This window comes from Myotis yumanensis, unplaced genomic scaffold, assembly GCF_028538775.1.
Source record: "Myotis yumanensis isolate MYYU_CA2020_CCGP unplaced genomic scaffold, mMyoYum1.0.hap1 SCAF_12, whole genome shotgun sequence".
Taxonomy (NCBI): domain Eukaryota; kingdom Metazoa; phylum Chordata; class Mammalia; order Chiroptera; family Vespertilionidae; genus Myotis; species Myotis yumanensis.
In genome coordinates this window covers 51,239,602-51,260,228 of record NW_027223763.1, presented here as the reverse complement: position 1 = coordinate 51,260,228, position 20,627 = coordinate 51,239,602, and the positions used below count along the sequence as shown (strand labels likewise).

Sequence of the window (20,627 nt, the reverse complement as noted above, 5' to 3'; positions counted from 1 at the left end):
CTTTTCATTTACGATATTATTTTTCGTTCTTTGGGGGAGGGGGTATGGGTAGCAACTACCCATATGCTCAGTGAATGGAAAAATGAAGCCTCCGGCCATCCGAAAAGGAGAGAGAGAGAGAACTCCAATTTAGAGAAATATTAAATATCCAGCCTCCTTCGGACATGATTACTTTTACAGTTGGAAGACTTCATGTTTAAAGTAATCCTCTTTATGAAGTCTTGTGATCCTGCATCGTGACCATAAACTTAATCAAAATCACCCTGTTAACAAAACACACATCGTGGGCGCAAACACTGGTTAATTTTCTGTTTCACGTAACTTGCAGTGTGCTTAGGCCCGTTCAGCCAGGCGTTTATGAAACGGGAGGCTGTTTGGTAATCACCGTAATCGACTTTCTTCCTTGTAATGCATTGCCTATTTTCCCCATAATTTTCAAATTGCGAAGTGTTATTTGATGAAGACACGGTGGCCTTAGCTGCCACTGACCTCACATATGACGTCTTTTTTTTGTTGTTCTGCCTTCATGGCTGCACAAACACATTGTTACCCCACCGTCAGGATTTTTCTCAAAGCAATTCTCCGTTAAGGTAAATTAGAGGCGGACCAAGAGCTTTGGGGATTGCTGGATCAATGTATATCATTTTACAGAACATTTTCCTTGCAGGAAACATAAATATCTTTAGGGACTATCTTAGTAGTCATCAGACGTATGTATAGGTCATATATATGTATATGGTATATGCTTACCTGAAATATACATCTACATTATATATATATATATATTTAATCACCAGCTACTGTTTGCATTCAGTGCACATTGCAGCTCACAGAAGATTGTAAACACTTTTCATTATTGCCTCTTATCTGTCATGCTGTTCGATTTTACTGGACACTATTCTACTAAAATAGGAAATGGATACAAGTAAATTACAACGTGTACCCATTTTCAACTGTCAAAAAGCACTAAAGGAAAAATAGAAGATGAGCTTTGTAAAACATTGTGATTTGAAAAGCAATTTTTGGCCAAATTAGTATATGTAAATGGTCTTTGCTGAGTGAAACTTTCTCTGATGTGTTGCAGTGTTCCTAACACAGTTGACACATAAAATAAAGCAAAGTGTTTTCAGAATGATCAAATTAATTCTTACTGACCGAAACAGACATATCTTGTATGAATGTTTTGGTTAAAATTTGAGATAATGTGTCTGATCAGAAGGACTTTGAGTTTACATTTGAAGGGATTTAGTGTGTGTTCGTAAGTTTTGCAAACTTCAATATTGGTCCCCTTGTCATTTATCCTCCTATATGAAATGAATGGTTTTACTGAATTAGATTGATTGTTTTAATTGTATGTGGACTTTACAATCTCTAGTGCAGTCTCTGAGCATCTTTATATAACATACTTCTTTAAGAAAAAAAATATTTTTTCCCCTGATTTCAGAGAGGAAGGGGGAGGGAGAGAGAGACACATTAGTGATGAGAGAGAATCATCGGTTGGCTGCCTCCTGCACACCTCCTACTGGGCCTGTGCCTGACCGGGACTTGAACCATCACCTCCTGGTTCAACCATTGAGCCACACCGGCCAGGCATACATAACATACTCCTATTGTGACTTCCTAATGTTCTCGTGGAGGCAGCCAAGTTTACTTCGATACAGAATAAGCAAGATTTTTAATGTTTTTAAACTAACTCAGAGTTAAACCTTTCTTGACACTCTCCTAGATTCAATACGTTAATCCAACAAAGATAACGATCAGAAATGAAAACATCAGGAACAGGGCCATGATTCACTTTGTAAAAGTTTTGGAGGGCAGTCTTCTGACAGAAACCACTCCCTTCCTCTGCTTCTTACTCACAAGTATCAGAGAAACAAAAGCAAAACTATTTTCTTTTTGAGTGTTTAATGTAGTGATGGCGAACCTTTGACACGCATGTCAGAGGTGACACGTGAACTAGTTTTTTTGGTTGATTTTTCTTTGTTAAATGGCATTTAAATATATAAAATAAATATCAAAAATATGTCTTTGTTTTACTATGGTTGCAAATATCAAAAAATTTCTATATGTGACACGGCACCAGAATTAAGTTAGGGTTTTTCAAAATGCTGACACGCCAAGCTCAAAAGGTTCGCCATCACTGGTTTAATGGCTTAAAACTTCTGGGCTTATCTGGCTTGTGACATATTCACTGAGTTTAATAGGCAGGTTCTGTAGCTTTCCCTCCCTCCTTTCCCTTCGCCACCCTCCCTTCTTTCCTTGTAAAAAATATCCTGGTGTTCTGTGACTAGATAGCTGTGACTGGGATGAGCCCATCAAGAGCTCCAGAGAGAGAGAGAATGAAATGCAGCAAACTTGGTGACGCGGTGCCCACAGGTGCCTCTCACTGTGCGGTGGAGCGCTCAGGCTCCTTCTCAAATGCTGCTTCCCTCAGGGCATTGGGGTAAGGTCGAGTCTCTATACTTAGTTAGGCTTTAAGTTGTCAATCTTCTGTCTTTGTTAGGAAAACACTGTGGTCTATGGATGGACATGGAGACCAGTTCATACTATTGGGAATACTGTCGACTTTGTGATGGAACACTTTCCTCTCAACCGTGTAGCAGTGTAGTACATAACACAAACACATTTCTCAAATGTGATCATAACCTGGCTTATAGATGTGAACCGTGTGCACAAAACAGGTCAGCTGCTTATAAAAATGCAGAGTAGAAACTATGGCTTAAGTGCTACCCATAGATTGATATTGGTTAGGTGGGTGTATTTCAATATTTAGGAAGTTATTATAGAAAAAGTCTGCTTCCTCCCACCCTCCTTACACTTTTTACCACTCATACTAGTATATGGGCCAATGAGTATGTAGTTTCTCAGTTACAACGAATCTCTAGTAAAATGATTATCAGTGCGAGAAGGAATTATCATCAAGTCATTGAAATACAATGGCAACATGTTATTCACAATTTCTTGTCATTTTGTCATCCTATGCTACTGTTACATTTTCTGTGAAAACACAAAGTTGAACCTCGGGACACAGGTTTTCTGTGAAAGAGTTGGATAATTACTCAAAGTCCCTTTAACCCCATCTAAATAGTATGGCCCATTTATGAGCCAGGTTTGTTGTGAATATTAATTAAAATAGCACATCTAGTGTGCTTAACCCAATGCTTGGCCCAGATTAAGTGTTCAATAAATAATTTATTATTAACGTGTGCCTACAGGGCTGATTTTGTCACTATTAAGCCCTGAGAAACCTGGCTAAGCAATTAACTTCCTTTGCCTCAGTTACCTGCAAAATGTAGGGGTTGGACTCAGTGCTGTAAACTGTCCCTTCTAAGTCCACAATTTCTTAGGTGCATATCTTACTGTGGAGCTGGATCATCAATATTTTTTAGGAAAAAAAGCTAGTCCTTGAGTATCCTGAAGCAAAAATGCTGTTGAAGTTCTCACTCAGTTCATTAAGCATCCTTATAACCAGAGTTTCAAAGTCTCCCTTACAGTGGTTCTCAACCTTCCTAATGCCACGACCCTTTAATACAGTTCCTCATGTTGTAGCGACCCCCAACCATAAAATTATTTTCGTTGCTACTTCTTAACTGTAATGTTGCTACTGTTATGAATCGTAATGTAAATATCTGATATGCAGGATGTATTTTCATTGTTCGCGACCCACAGGTTGAGAACCGCTGCCGGATTGCTTGTCTCCATTTTGCTTAGTTCTTTTACTGGAGTTCTATGCTTTCATTTGAAATATGTTTCTTTGTCTGCTCATTTCAGCAGCCTCCTGTGTTTGTTTCTGTGTATTAGGTAGAAATGCTACTTCTCCCAGGCTTAGTACACCTTATGTAGTAGGTGTTCTGTAGGGTCCCGTGGCACAGCCTCCCTGTTCACCAGACCTGGGCACTTCAGGTGCATCTCCCCTCCCCATGTAGCTGTGTACACCCTCCTCTTGTAGTTGGGCCTTGATTGCTGTCGGCACATCAATGGGAGGGGTTTACCCCCAGGCCAATCAGCTACAAGGATTGGCTGCAATCACCGACCGCCCTGATGCCAGACAATTCATTTCCTTCCCATGTGTCTCTGGTGCCTTTCAAGCTGCTGCCCCAGCACTGGGGGCTTAGAGGACAAGTAAATCCATGCACAGACCCATGAGGAACTGCCTGGGGCTCCAGCAGCCTCCATCTTCCTGAGTCTCAATCCTGTTGTTTTTACAACCAGAAGTTATGGCAAATTCTCTTCCTGTCACTGGAACCCTGGGATGGGAGGCCTGGTGTGAGGCTGGGACACTTTGCTCCTCAGGGGGGACCTCTGCAGCTGAGATATCCCTTCTGATTTTTATTTGCCACACGTGCGTTTGGGACCAGCCAGTTCCACATCTCTGTCCCTCCTACTAGTCTCCATGTAGCTTCTTCTTGAATTTCCCAGTTGTAGGACTTCCATTCAGCCAGTTTCAAGTGGTTCTGAATGATAGTTCTGTAATTTTGTTGAGAATTTGATGTCCCTTATGGTAGCACTTGAACATTAGTTTTCAACAACTATGTTCTTAACCTCCCACCCAAGGTATAAATGCAACAATTCTACTCTCTCTGGGAGAATTTCCAAATTTTAGAGTGCCTGGCTGTGCACAATATAAAGCGCACTTTCTCTGTCAGAGCACATATTTATATTGGTTTTCACTTTAACATTTTATTCCCAGTTTCCTATAGCCTTTTATTTTCTAGTCTGTGTTTGTTTTTATAGCAGTTAGGGTACTAGGACCCTGGCTCATGCAAACATTACCATGGCATGGATAAATGTTTCAAGGGCAAAAGCCAAAGAGAACAGATGTCCCCAATCACTGGGGAAATTGGCAGTAACTCATCTTGGTACAGAATACAAAACATGCGAGTGGCATAGCCCCTTGTATATTTAGGGACTAAAAGAAGCTGGAAAATGCTTACTAAGCAAAAACAACAACAAAAGAAAACAAAAACAACCCAAAAAACATGTTTTCCACTTTTACAGTGACCTTCACGCTTGCCCAAGTGGTGGAAACAAATCCTGTAGCTCATATGATCACAGAATATTTAAAGATTTTTATCTTGTTTCAGTTAGGAAATACAGGGCATGTTTGAGGGTGGTATGTATCTGTGAAGTAATTTGTCATATAATTTGTTAATAATTTTTCAATAACTATGAGTCATTATTTTGCAAAGGAAATCCATTTTATTCTAAGATTAATGATGGGAATATTCATTTTCCAATATTCGTTAAAAAGAGCCCTGTGTACTGACTATTGAATATCTGGCCCATCCATAAGGAAAGACAGTTTTGTTAATGGACAAATAGTAGTAAATGTAAATTATCAAAATCAAAGTAGTCATAGGGATTTCCTTTATGTCATATTCATTATTCTTATTTATTTCTTAAAAAAGCATTGCCAGTCTCTAAATATTTTAAATTAAAATTGATTTTTTAAAGTTAATTTAGATAACATCTCAGTTATCTATAGGATTGCTAAAGATATTAAAATAGTAGTTTTGGCTGTGACCCAAATATCAGACATCATCAAATTCTGATTCCAAACTGAGAGACACATTAATGTGTATGTGTGTGTGTGTGATTATATATATATATAGTTTTAGGGGCTGGGCTTAAAGGAGAGCGTCATGAAGACAAAATTTTGACAGGAGCTCTTCTGTAAGGTGCTTCCCCAACCACCATGACTAAGCCAATTAGCAAATAAACTTTCAATGGAGCATCTTTACAGCTTGTCATGTGTCCTGAGGTTGAAGGAAACTAGTGGATTGGTGTCCTTATTCCTGCTTAGAAAATCTAAAAGGGATAAGAACACATCTACCAGATGTTTATCAATAAGAGGATGAAAGCACAAGTCACTGCATGAGGATTGACCTCCCTCCATTTGTGTTTCCTGGGGACAAGACCTGGGGCCATTTGTAAGAATATTGCTGCTACGAGAAAGGAAGAAAGGAACAAACTCCACAGAAATTAATGACTCCAGGTTCTTAGGGGCCGTGGGAGGAGTCAGTGATGGATGGGGGAGAGCACAGCACCCACATGAAGTGCAGCATGTGACAAGCTCCCAGGAATGAGTGCCCTTGGAAGAAACCATGAAACTACAGAGAGAGAGAGAGAGAGAGAGAGAGAGAGAGAGAAAGAAAGAGAAAGAGAGAAAGTAGCCAGACCCAGAGAACATGTGGCCAGCTACCAAGTACCAACTGCAGCCATCTAAGGATTTCTTACGCCTATAAAGTTCCTCCTTTTCACCATTTCAACCAGGTGGCTCAGAAAATGTAGCTAATCATTGGAGGAGTAGAGGGTTTGGAGAAGGAGAAAAAGGAAAGGAAGAGAGGCCACATGCTTTCCTGTTGGATGCTGGTCTGCAATGGACCATAGCTGGGAAAAGGAAGTCGCTGTAACGAGTATGTATAAACCACGAATAATATATTTACCTGAGCACTCTAATTTCTGAATTGAGACGGTATTTGGTGATGTAAAGTGATTATTGGTCATTATAGCAGTCAATGCTTAGAAAAGTAAATGGACTGCTTGAATTTTTATGTAAGGGGCAGAGAAACATTTTCCCCCACTGAGTAAATTTTGAAGGAATGGTGGAAGGTAAAAAAAGGCATTTTGTAACTTATACTCTTTGAATCTTGCAAGGATCCAGAAACATAAGCAGGATGTCTCCCCAAAATGTATACACAATTTAACAGCTGATAACGCAATTTTGATAATGAAATGTATTTTAATAAACACTGCCTTTATAATTATTCAAAGTGTATGTATACATTTTTGGGATACTATATATAAAATGTGTATGTCTACAGTAGTTAGTCTGAATGTAATTTAACTTTGAGGAATCATTTACTGAGAAATAGAATTTTTCATTTAAATTCTGACAGTTTCTAATTAGCTAATGAATATGATCATGTTACAGTAATGAGTATACAGTCATGCACTGCGTAGCAATGTTTCTGTCAATGATGGACCAGACATATAAAAGTGGGCCCGTAAGATTATAATGGAGCTGAAAAATTCTTATCACTTACTGACATCGTAGGCATTCTAACGTCATAGTGCAACAGATTACTCGCGTGTTTGTGGTGATGCTGGTGTAAATAAACCTACTGTGTTGTCAGGTATATAAAAGTATAGCATGTACAATTATTTACATTTCATAAAGCTCGGTTATGATAGAAAGCTATCTTACTGGTTTATGTATTTACTAAACTATATATTATATGGCTATTTTAGAGCATACTTCTACTTATTACTTAACTTGTGTATCGATTTTCACATCTGTACAATGGGCATAATAACTGCTTTATAGGGGATTGTATTTAATATACATATATAAATGTTAAAATATACGTATAAAATGCAATGTATTAGCAAATACTAATAATAGTCTCCTAATATTATGCAATATGTTGATTTTTTATCTTTTTCTATTATTATAAAGAGAGAGAATGAAATTTCTGAATATCTAAAATGTTTCCTCAAAGGCTGTGAAATGGCTACTTTAAGAATCTTGAAGCAAGAGCACTCAGCCCAGTTGTTGAGATGTTGACAATTGTCAGTTACACTTTGATAATAAACTGGTTTCCAGAGTGAGTCAGTGTGTGGCCAGAAAGCACAAGGCATGGGGGAGCCCACCTGTAATCTTCCTGCTCAGGTTGTGCGCTCTGATCAAACGACGGGTGAAAGCATTATCTGATCATTCCAGCAATCAAGAACTTCACAATGGCCCTAGCTGGTTTTGCTCAATGGATAGAGCATTGGCCTGTGGACTAAAGGGTCCCTGTTCAATTCTGAGCAGGGCACATGCCCGAGTTGCAGGCATGCAGGAGGCAGCCGCTTAGTGATTCTCTCTCATCATTGATGTTTCTAGCTGTCTCTCCCTCTCCCTTCCTCTCTGAAATCAATAAAAACATATTAAAAAAAAAGAACTTCACAGTGTCACGTCACAACAGAATCTGGTCGCAACTAAAAATCTCCCAGATAATTTTATTGAAAACTATTAAAATATTATGAAGAATGTTAATATGTATCCCAAGTTTCCCAAATAGCTTTTATATTAGAGAGCTATATTGATGTAAAGTATAAACTAACATAGTAATAATAAAATGTAGCAATACTAAATGTATAAAATGTTCTATTGGAAAGAGATTTTAATCAAATACTGAACACAATAATCGAAATCCAAATTATTTCCTGTATCTGCCTATTTCCATTTCTGTTTTCAGTATCTGAAAAAATAGCTGGTGGGTAAATACAGGGTGGGCTAAAAGTAAGTTTGCAGTTGTTTGTATGGGAAATAATACAATCTATAATAATGAAAGTATAATATGATAATTAGACCGGACGTCCTTCCAGATGACCTCTGGATGAAGCCAGGGCTGCGAGGGAAGCCCAGTTCCCGGGTGCCAGAGGGAAGCCAGTGCTGGCAGCCGGGGGAAGGAAGGCCTCCTCTTGCACGAATTTCGTGCATCAGGCCTCTAGTAATTAATAATATAAGAATAAACTTTGTGTTTTGCATACTCAGAACTATAAATCTAATTTGCCCCATCCTATATGTATTCAGTGAGTGAGTGAATGAATGAATGGATGAATTAATAGATATTTCTATATTGCAGCACTGGACTGTGTCTTATTCAACATGTTTTCTCAGTACTTATCACAGTGCAAAATAAAAGAAAAAAAAAGGATTTTTTTATTCTGTTTATTCAAACAGAGTCAAATATGTGACAGATTTGATAAATAATAACTGTTTTTACTTAGCAATGGAATGGTCAGGACTCAGAAAACTTGGTGTTTTATACATCCTTTATGTCTTACAAGGTTAAGGATAATAAGTTCTTGTTTCTTATTTTTAAAGTTCAGCTCTCGTTAAACTATCACTTCCTAGCCTTTTGTGCCTTGTCGGGTATAGTGATGTTTTGTATTTAACGCAATAGTAAAACATTGCAATTAGTAGGCTGTGTCCTTTTCCTCATATTCTAATAAGTGAAAACAGAGGAACCCTTCAGAAGTAATTGTTTAAGTTTGTTTTGAGAGCAAGCAGCACTGTGTTTGGAATGGCTGCATCCCTATTGCCAGAAAAATGGCCAAATGTATTCAAATTGTAAAGTCATACATATCCAAGCCAAATTAGCAGTTTGTCTGAATTTTTGTAAATGTCATAAATGCAATATGAGCAATAATTAAATATTATATGTATAAGAGGTCTTGTAGGGAGCACATCTGAATATTTTCTTCCCTTGTTATCTCCTTGCCTAGCTCCTGGAATTGTAGAGAATCAAAGCAGGCGAGGCATAGAATACACACTGTAAAATTTTCAAGTGGCCACACAAATGTAAAGTGCTAACATGGTTTAGTATCAGGTATATAATTTTAGAGATAAAATGAAGTGATATTTTCCAAATTTTTAGATTTACATTTTAGCTTATTAATATCAAAAGCCTAGAAATTAAAATGGATAATTTTAATTTATACAACGCTTCAGATTTTCTTAACTGTAATTTAACGTTACAATTTAACACAAGCTAATATGCCCTGAAAATATCCCTACTAAACTGTCAGTATAGCCAAGTGATTAGTTTGGAAGAGTGATGTATAGCAAATGTATGCTTAATGGCATTAATGATGTTTAGCCTTTTAAAAAGCTATGAGCAAGTAATTTGAGTTTTATTTGGTCCAGACCCCTATCTTAGTGATCATGTCCTAACAAGTCACAGTGGTCAAGTATTTTTGAGCAGAGTGTGGTTATCAGAAATCTTGAAATTCTACCTTTGAGTCCAGGAAGGAGACAGTGCCTATTTAAAGATGGACATTGGGGCAGAAACTAGACTCACTAATTAGCTACTTTCATAATCAGTTTGCTGTTGGGTATCTTAAGAATCCCATCATTTATATCCTATGTAAAAAATATAAGGTGTCTTTTCTATAAACATAAAATAGAGGATGAGGGCATAGAACTTCATTTAGCATAGCTGAACAAAATAAAAGATGGGAATATGGATGACTTATTCAACACAGTGAAACAATGCTTTATTGTAAAATTCATTGGCTCTTGAGTGTTAAAATGTTAACTTTATAAAGCTTTTAAGTCTGAGTTTTGTTTGTTTCTTTTGCCTTTAATAGCTGGATTTAACTCACATTAGGAGTGTCCCATAGAAGTGAAGTTGCCGTAGTGCAGTGGTTTTCAACCTTCTGGCTCTTTAAATACAGTTCCTCATGTTGTGACCCAAACATAAAATTATTTTCGTTGCTACTTCATAACTGTAATGTTGCTATTGTTATGAATCGTAATGTAAATATCTGATATGCAGGATGGTCTTAGGCGACCCCTGTGAAAGGGTCCTTCGACCGCCAAAGGGGTCGCAACCCACAGGTTGAGAACCGCTGCCCTAGTGTGAAACCATGTCACAAATATAAAACAGCTTTCAAATTAAAGGCTATAATTGATATTACAGCTTCATCAAGCCACACTGGAGAAAATACCCTTCAATAACATGGACCCTTATTGCTTCCCCAGCTATTCTGCTTGACTTTAACATGCAGCTAGGTGGTATATGCTAGGATTTTTTCCTATACATTAGCTGCTATAATATAAACGTATCTGAAGCACGGGTTTGGAAAGAAATGATAATAAGAGATTCAGCAAGATGCAGGAACTCTCTTGTTGTGCTCCCTAGAAGGTGGGGAAAGAATTCATTTTAGAAAGGGCAAGCACCGGCAGGGAAATTCTTTTTCTATTCCAAAAGGAAAGCTTTCAAGAGGCTTTTATTTATTCAAATTCTGCTGGAACTTGACTAATTTAAGATGTTGCTGTGGAAGGAGTACATATTCCTCTAATTTTTGAAGGATGTATGCCTTTCACCTATCTCTAATAAGGTAACAAATGCAGTGTTAATTTAGTCGAGTTATACTTTCTATATGAGTTTGCTAACAGAACTTGACATAAAAGCCTTTGTGAAGAAGCTTGATTGGTTTGGTTACCATGGCAACACGGTTGAATGGAAGAATGATTTCCTTTAGGAACCTTCCCTAAATGCTGTTTTGTAGCCTATCACGGTATCGCTGGCATGCCATCCCTTGTGAGGATGTGAGAAAGGATCACTTCGAGGGTCAACATGGTGTCTTGTGTTTATAGATTATCCTCAGCAATCAAAAGACTGCTTGGCTCATCTCATTCTTTCCATAGCAGAACCAATTCCGTTCTTCAGTGTGCTGTGATAATAGGCATCTCGCACAGACCTTTATGTCTTGAAATTCAAAAAGGAAAAACTCGAATTTAGAGCAATGATTGTATTCTGTTCAGTGTATTTCCTAAAGCTAATGTCTGTTATGGATTTTTAATTTCCCTCTTAAATTTGTTTGAAATTCTGCAATTTATCAATAATTTGTCCTCTGAGTGATGTTACTGTTTGGAGGAGACAGAAGGGTTTAACCAACAAATAGATCAGCAGGGGATTCTCTTAAAATCCTTAGTGGTGGTTTGGTATTTTGGAATTACTGTAAACCCTAAGGCTTACATTTGAGATTTCCTTTGTTATGGGGTAAATGTCTTCTCTGTTAGCACAGCAATTGTGTACAGAAATGCATCGAATCAGTCAAGTACCACCATAGGGTGTTTTCCAGTGGTTAAAACAGGCTAATGGTTATTTCACTTGTACATTCAATATTAACAGCAGTAAGGCCTATTATAGCTATTTTTCTAATGAACCACATGTTTGTAATTTTGTATTTTCACTCCTTGGTTTAGGTCCTTGGAATCAGATACTCCAAAATAGACGTAATGGCTTTAACGAAAGAATCATATCAACACTGTTGGTTCCAGTAATACAATGACTTAAAATTTGCTTAAAATAATTTTGTGCAGGGGGTAATGAATAAATTATAACCTCATACTGATATCATTATATTCTAAAGATTGCCATACATTTCCTCAAAATTAATAATAAAATTGGTGTGATTGGTAATAAAATTCATATGAGGTGATTATATTAGAGTTACTCTTTTATTTTTATGAGTAAATGTTAGAATTCACAATTTTGTAATAATTTATAAATGTTCATTTTCAATTTCTAAACCAATTTTTTAACCCAAGTTACCTGAGATGCCCCTGAGAGTTAAGCTGTGAAAAAGAGTGAATCATATTTGAGTTTTAGCTCAAATATTTATTATTGTGTATTTTGGATTGTGTGGGTTATCTTAGAAAATATGTTTGCCATAGCATGTCATCCTCTGTGATTGCAGAAAACCAGTTTATGAGAGTAGAAGCCACAGAAACATGGTTTGAAGACTGAGAAACAAATGATATCAGATGTCATTTTCAAATGAGCGGTTCACTCTATCTCATCTTCCCACAATGCTCTCTCACTGCCCCTTCCCCTCAGTAAAAATGAAGAGAACATTGAAAGAAAATCAGTTCCAAAAGTGATGTCACCTTGAAATGCGGGATATGACAATTCCCGCACACCACCAGAATTGCAGCCACTAGAAAGCCGAGACAGAGTTGGCCATATCTGAGAACAGAATTTATTGAATAAGAAGAGGTAGTTTCAGATAAAAGTTGTGCATTTTCTCTAAGTTACTATCTATGGAAATGAGCCCCCTTCCCAGAAAAGTACACAGAAGCACATATAAATAGGACTTTCCGTTCAATCATGGAAGCACTCCCTCACCATTAAGGTTAAGGATTTCTCTAACTTTATTATTTTTGTACACTTAGTACATTCTTACTAGTTGTGTCTATCTATATATGGACACCATTCCTCCAGTTAAGAACTCCTCTTCTTAATCATCTGTATTATTGATGCTTGCTTGGACCATTGAGTACTCTGTGCCATGGTTGGCTTTATGTTCTCCAAATCCGTGCCCTTGTCTGTCCCTGTTCTTGGATGTTTGTCTTCAGTTTTCATTCACAGTTTCAACATATTTTGACTTGTGTCATCTAGCAGCGGTCGCCAACCTTTTGGACCTCACGGACCACCAGGGGTCCACGGACCACCGGTTGGCGACCGCTGTTCTAGGGAACCCTATCCAGGGCATTCCGCCCCCCCCCCCCCCCTATTTTCATTGCTGCCGTTGGCCCTGCTGATTTTACTCTTTTTTTTTGAAAAAAATATGTAAATTTTATTCAGTAGTTCTTAAGAGTATTTGTTAAGTAACAGTAATATATCTCCCTTCATCGACGAAGTTGTGTTGTTGACCAATCAGCAATAAGGTTTGTCCTCTAAGTGTGTTTTGTGTTGCTCTGCTTCTTTCCAATCTCCCTCGAAATCTGAGTGAACGCCTCCACACCGCTCTCTCCATAGTTGCCCTCAGAAGCCAGTGTCGACACATAATTCCACCCCAGGGCCGTCACAGTGTCCACCATGGCTTGTGCTTGGTAGGAGTCAGGCGGGACCACCCTAGAGAAGAAGTCATACCTGGTGTTGTCACTTAGCTCAGGGGCTGTGGATGCATAGCTGATTTGAGGTATCTTAAAAAGTCTTAAAATGCTAGCAACCATGATGGACACGGAGCTGGCTGCAGCACCTATGACTCCAGATATCTTGTCGGGCTTGGTGAAAATGGGTGGGTCCCCATTAGCACACTTCACATCCGAAGCGTCTTTCTCAATCAGCGCCTGCATGAACGTCAGCGACTGCTCCAGAGCATAGGTGTCCCTGGAGCATGTGTCAAGGATCTGGACACCCAGAGTGATATTCGAGAGGAGGTCAGGGTCCTTATTAATCTGGTCGATGGCATAAAGCATGGCCTCCAGTCTGTGGATCCCCTTTTCCTTCTTCAGCTCCCCACAAGGCACCTCTCTCTCTCCCTTTGCATGGACAGGGAAGAGACCCCCCAAAATGATGTCCCCATCCATGCGTATGGAATGGGCATACTCCGGGCTATGAGTTCTTTGCATCATCGTGAGGATCCAGTAGAACTTGGCGGTCAGGAGGAAGAAACAAGGGCAAGAGGCTGATCGCTTTCCCTCGCATACCATTTTCTCCACAGGTGGTGTTGCAATCCAAGACCCAAAGTTTATTCTTGCCACAGAAGAAGGGGGACCACCTGAGGCCGCACCTTCTGGAGGCTACCATCAGGCCCCCTGAGAAAGGTTCAGTGGCCTTCAGCAAGTTTTCTTGATTGGAATGTCACAGTGAATTTCCATCAGACCTCGAAGGTTCAATTTTATTTCCATATAAAGTCAACTTGCCTGGAATGGTGCAAAAATCAGAATAACCGCCGAGGTTCTGATGTTGGGATGAGGTCAACAATCCATGTTCTTGAAATCAGCCCTGCAGCAGAATTATTCCTCATACAACTTGAGTACCACGAGGGGCTCCTTCAGTGACAGAGTCTAGCAGGCAGCAGGCCTGATTTTACTCTTTCTGGAGAATTCTGTTGGCTTCAGTTTCAGGCAGTCAGCCTTCCCTGGTTTTCCTGGTTCCCTGAACATCCATCCCTTCTTTGGATTTTCACCTGCCTTCCCACCCTCCCCTGTTTCCTTTATTCAGAGTCATTGTCCCTCAAGACATCCTTGCATAGTCTTGGTCCTCTGCCCTCCCTCATTCTGTAGTGTGCTTCTCCACTTACTGCATATGAAGTTACCAAACGTGCAGAAGGTGCTCTACACTACATGTTAACCTTGCTTTCTGGCTATATTGAGGGCATTAACTCTTTTTTAAAATTTAAATGTTTTATTGCTTAAAGTATTACATAAGTCTCCTTTTTCTCCCGTTGACCTCTCCCCGGTCGCCGCCACCCCCCCAGCACATGCCCTCACCACTCTCCTGTGTCCATTGGTTATGCTCATATGCATGCATACAAGTCCTTTGGTTGATCTCTTACCTCTCACCCCCTACCTTCTCTCATAGGTTGGACAGTCTGTTCGATGCTTCTATGACTCTGGTTCTATTTTTGTTTATCAGTTTATGTTGTTCATTATATCCCACAAATGAGTGAGATCATGTGATATTTATCTTTCTCGGACTGGCTTATTTCGCTTAGCATAATGCTCTCTAGTTCCACCCATGCTGTTGCAAATGGTAAGAATTCTTTTTTTTTTTTTTTACAGCAGCGTAGTATTCCATTATGTAGATGTACCACAGTTTTCTAATCCACTCATTGGCTGATGGGCATTTAGGCTGTTTCCAAATCTTAGCTATTGTAAATTGTGCTGCTATGAAAATAGGAGTGCATATATCCTTTCTGATTGCTGTTTCTGATTTCTTGGGATATATTCCTAGAAGTGGGATCACTGGGTCAAATGGCAGTTTCATTTTTAATTTTTTGAGGAAATGCCATTTTCCACAGTGGCTGCACCAGTCTGCATTCCCACCAGCAATGCAGGAGGGTTCCTTTTCCTCCACATCCTTTCCAGCACTTGTTGTTTGTTGATTTGTTGATGATAGCCATTCTGACAGGTGTGAGGTGGTACCTCATTGTTGTTTTGATTTGCATCCCTTGGATGATTAGTAACTTTGAACATGTTTTCATATGTCTCTTGGCCTTCTGTGTGTCCTCTTTGGAAAAGTGTCTATTTAGGTCCTTGGGAGGACATTAACTCTTGAGTTTCAGCACAGTATATATATATTAGGTTTGCATGAAGCCCACTTTGCATGTGTATAGTTTATTTTCAGTTCCAAATCAATAAATACTTATTGAGTAGCCATTCTGTGTCAGGTGATGTACTCTGGGGATACAAAGGGACATATAATCTGTGGCTCATGCCCTTTCTGAGATTAGAAGTTTAGAGGTCAGACAAATAAGTAGATCTGATTATACTACGGTAGTCTGTGACAGAGGATGGCTGAGAGAAATATGAAAGCATGGAAGAGAAGTAACTAACTTAGGCTGGGAGAGGGGGTACACAGGTGGACCAGGATCAAAGAAGTCTTCCAAAGTACTGTCCTTACTGTAATATTCAACACTTAACTGTCCTTCCTATCAATTGCCTTCCTCCATAAGCAGGTCACGCCTGTAATGTTAGGAACCAGAATCTGTCTCGGTTAACAGAGTAACCCTGGAGTTCAACACAGCATCTTTTTAGCCCTTTAACTGAGAAGGAATAGCATACGCTGCACTGGTTGCCTGAAATGGATTGTTTGGGGCATCTTTTTCAAACTTTGAAGGTCATTTTCAATTCCGATTCTATATTCCTCAGTGGCTGGTGACACTCTCTTTCCTCCTCCCGTCCCTTCCCCCAACCTTTCCTTCTGGTCTGGCCCCATATGCAGATTCGGTGATGGTGCTAATTATTCCACGCCCAGGTAATTAATGAGAAGTGTCCACCAGAGCACTGCCCAGAATTGACCACAGTGGAACCCCATTTGTTATGCTCCCTCTGCGGCTGACACTTTCCCATCGATAGCTCCTCGCCAGGCATGACCTTCCTGCCTTTCATAGCTGTGCAGCGTGGATCCTGTTTTCTCAGTTTATTGATGATTATGTCACGAGGAACAGAATCAAAAGCTTTGCTAAAATCCAAATATAAATTGCCTCTTGCTTCTTCCCCTTGATCTACTGGGCTAGTCACTCCATCAGAGGAGATTAGATTATTTTGACAGGACTCGGTCTGCACCATGCTTAGTTATTACTCGGCACTCCGTTTTCTTGAAGATGTGTGCAGCTAGATGCTAGATCATAACTTTCTTTAAAAAATGTGTATTTTATTAGCCTTCAAGCCCACCCAGTCCTCCCAGGAATTTGTAATGTTTATCACTTTGCTTTGGCATTGACTAGTTCCTTTAACAATCAGTTGAAGGTCAACATGGACTAAAGACTGGAAGATTAGAATTAAGTCAGTTTTTTGAACTCCTATCAACATTTTTCTAACCCTCTATCTCTCTTAGTTGATTTCCCTAAAGGAGTTGTACCATATAACTTTCAGGATCTATTATTAGGGAGTTTTATCATCAATGGGAATTGTTTGTTCCTACAAGAGTGAAAATATGTAGGAATTGAAGGACATAAGTTTACCAAAGGAGATGTGTTTCTTTTAAATGTGGAAACAATATATATAAAATAAATTATATATATATATATATATATATATATTTACTAGAGGCCTGGTGCACAAAATTCGTGCACTCGGGGATTCCCTCAGCCCAGCCTGTGCCCTCTCGCAGTTCAGGAGCACTCAGGGAGCAGGCCTAAGCCGTCAGTTGGACATCCTTAGCACTGCTACAGAGGTGGGAGAGGCTCCTGCCACCTCCGCTGCACCTGCCAGCCATGAGCCCGGCTCAGGGCTTCTGGCTGAGCAGCGCTCCACCTGTGCGAGCACACTGACCACCAGGTAGCAACTCCTGCATTGAACATCTGCCCCCTGTTGGCTAGTGCATGTCATAGGAACCTGTCGTTCTGTCGTTCGGTTGATTTGCATATTAGCCTTTTATTATATATGATGATTTATATCGTCTGAAACAGTGCAGCAGGTTTGTGATGCAGGATGCCTTTTTACAATATTTTCAAGAATGAAAGTTTATTGGGCATTTTTTCATTCTGTATTAGCCTCTCTCTAATAAGTACTTAGTTTTTCTGGTTTGCTTACATTATGTGTAGAAAGTAGGATTGTGACATTCAGCCTGTTTTGCTATTTATGTTGAGGTACCCAATCAGTTGGTTTAAGGAGATCCTCTGTTTTTATGGAATGTTCCAGAATCTCCCCACCTTTATTGATCTCTCTACAGCTTCCCTACGTAGATCTGTCACTTAGGCCTCTCTCTTCAGGTCCCAGCCAGACCAGGTGTCTTTCAAAGGAAATACTGTTAGAACCTTCCAGAAAGGTACAGATATCAAGATAGAATTTGCATGGGGAAGAAAGTGAATTTCTAGGTCACATGTAAAGAAAATTCAATTTTTGTAGTAGATGATGAAATTGAATTATTACTATTCTGTTTTTCTAGGGGAAAAGATAATTTTTCTAAACTGTTTTATTGACACGAAAAAGTACAGATACATTTTTTTATGTATTGATTTTAGAGGGAGAGAAAAAGGGAGAAAGAGAGAAACATCGATTTGTTGTTCCACTTATTTATGCATTCATTGGTTGATTCTTGTATGTAACCTGACTGGGGATCAAACCCGAAACCTTAGCATATGGGGATGACGCTCTACCCAACTGAGCTACCTGGCCAGGGCATATCATTTTAATAGTTGAGGCAGTGCAGTGTCTTCAGGGAACAAAGTTCATATTGGTCTGTGACTAACAGTTTTGAGTCATAAGGCCCCTTGAGGCATGAGTTAAGAAATGATGGTTTTGTTTCTTATTAGTAACATAAGGACTGTTTATCCTGATTGGGTTTGGATTATATTTGTAGCTAACAGACCTCTATTAAAAATTATATTTGGTTATTCAGCCCAACCAATAGTAAGGGTCCTTTTCTGTGAACTCATTCAGCCAATAGATGTTAATTGAACGCCTACCTTAAACCAGATACTGGTCATAATGCACAGGGTGCCGAGTCTCCCCTCAGGATGCTCGTAGTTTAAGGGGTCCATGTACTTGACCCTCAATGATGCAGCTCATTGGTGTAATGCTGACATCATGGGGCAGTGAGTGGGGGGGGCTATGGGGGAGCTTCACTCTGATGGGCGTGCTGAGGCAGGGAAGGTGTTCCTCCAGATGCAATGCAGAAGTAGCCATGCCAGGCCTGTGACTCTGAATTGTTTGACCTGCTCTGTGTTTACAGTTGTCTTATTTGGTGTGGCTGTGGCTTCAGGTGCTCTAAATCACATCCCCTCAGTCCCCTCTGGTTTCGGTCACAGTCGTGATGCCATTAACCCTGACTGCAGCCCACCCCAGGCGCATTGCTGCCTGTCTCATCAGGGACTTCTCCCAAACTGAGGAAGCGCTCAGCACTTCACGGGCACAGTGAAGTGTGCAGAGTCAGTGCCTGGGAACAGTCCTTAACTGATAGCGGACAGGAGCTGGGGGTTAGTATCCCTGCTCTCCATCGTCCACAGGGAAGATTTTGAGGACCTTTCTGTGGCATGTCTCCGAGGCCCGGGACCTCACCAACCTCCCTTGGTTGCTTTTTACACCTCCCATGCCTCACTTCCCCAATCTCCTGATTCTCAGAAGTCATCCCCCAAATATACTACCTGCAGGTCCCAACTCAAGCTCTAATTTTAGGGGAATAAAAAACAAACAGACAGTTGCCACAATTTAGAAACTGGATATGGCAAGTACAAATTCAGACTTTTCGCTAATCTTGAAACACCAAAGCCCTGGTAATAACCCTGCGAGCAGGTCCCTCTGGCCACAGTCACCTGGAGCTGAGGCCTGCTGCTGATCCGGTGGAGGGGAGAAACTGGGTGGGGAGGGGAAGCAATCTGTTATACCCTCAACAATAAAGATTAAAAAAAGAAATAAAAACGAAGTAATCTGAGTTCCTCATCCCACGCTAATCTTCATCCAGTGAGTCCCTCTTGAAAATATCTGCTAGGCTCTGGATGCAGGGTAGGTGAAAACATAGGATGGCACTTACATTGTATCTTTCAAAGGTCGGCAGGGCTCGGGCAGGCAAGAAGAAGCAGCCCCTGCCTGGCCAAGATAACGTCATGTCAAAGCCGAGGAGACGAGTTTATTATTTATCTGTTGGCAGGATTTTGTTTGTGTGTGTACACACAATAGTCTACCTTTTTCATTTCACAGTCCATCATATTACAGCAAAGGCTAGTCCTTCAATGGTTTATGCAAGTCTGGCTTTCCATCAATTATAAAAAAGCATGGCTATCAACACTGATTAATTGGATTGTGATACAAACAACCCTACAGTCATAAACACCCTTTGTGTGGCAGGGAGGCATATGTTTGTCATACCCACTAGGGGAGCACTTGGGGCCCAGAGGACTGATGAATTGGCCCACATTGTCTTGCCACACAGCTGTCATAGCAGCTCCGGTAGCAGGTGATAGTTCTGCAAGAGCCTGTCAAATTGGTGCTTATCTGTCATGACATCTGTTGATGGAAGCTCCCTTTTCGATTTGATCCAGACAATGACCTTGATATTCCTGGTGAAGAATAAAGGCTCACAAGTATTGTTTTAAGAAGGAGAGACTTGTAGCTTGTGCCTCACACCCGTCATATCAAATTATCAGGCTGAAACTGATAATGCTGTGAACACTGGTTCTCTCGACAGCAGTGTTATATCTGCTGGATCTGCACACACATTTAACCTTCCCGCAGCGATCTTACACAAATTCACTGAAATTAGGTGTAGCCACCACCCAAGGTTTTAAGTCTGTGTCTAGACAAGACTCTGGCCGAAGGGAGGACATCTGTCTCAAGGAAGAGATCCTTGAGAACTAGATTTTTAAATCTAAGAATTAAACATCATTGGTTGGGCTGAGAGTTTATACACATTTCAGGGAAATATAAATGGACAGAGGAATGAGCTTTGGGAAAGATTGTCCGAGTTGGATTACTGACTTTACTTTTAAGGCTATAAGACTTTTGGAAACTCACTAAACACTAGAAAAAACATTTTTTTCTACCTCTAAGATGGAGATGCTAATACCTACACTGTGTTGAGTTTAACAAATAAGAACGTTCAAACTTTTATTTTCTAGGGACGGTGGAGTGTAGGAAGCTAGAATGAGCAGCAGCCAGTTGGGAGGTCTGGTTTCCA

The 20,627-nt window shown here is 39.9% G+C and overlaps 1 protein-coding gene and 1 pseudogene across 26 annotated transcripts in view; one reads left to right on the top strand and one right to left on the bottom strand.

Moving 5' to 3' along the window:
* Positions 1–20,627, top strand: part of PTPRD (protein tyrosine phosphatase receptor type D) — a 2,083,672-nt gene that overhangs the window by 1,605,227 nt on the left and 457,818 nt on the right. The gene's annotated exons all lie outside the window — the stretch shown is intronic.
* LOC139020325 (metabotropic glutamate receptor 8 pseudogene) lies at positions 13,238–13,996 on the bottom strand (annotated as a pseudogene).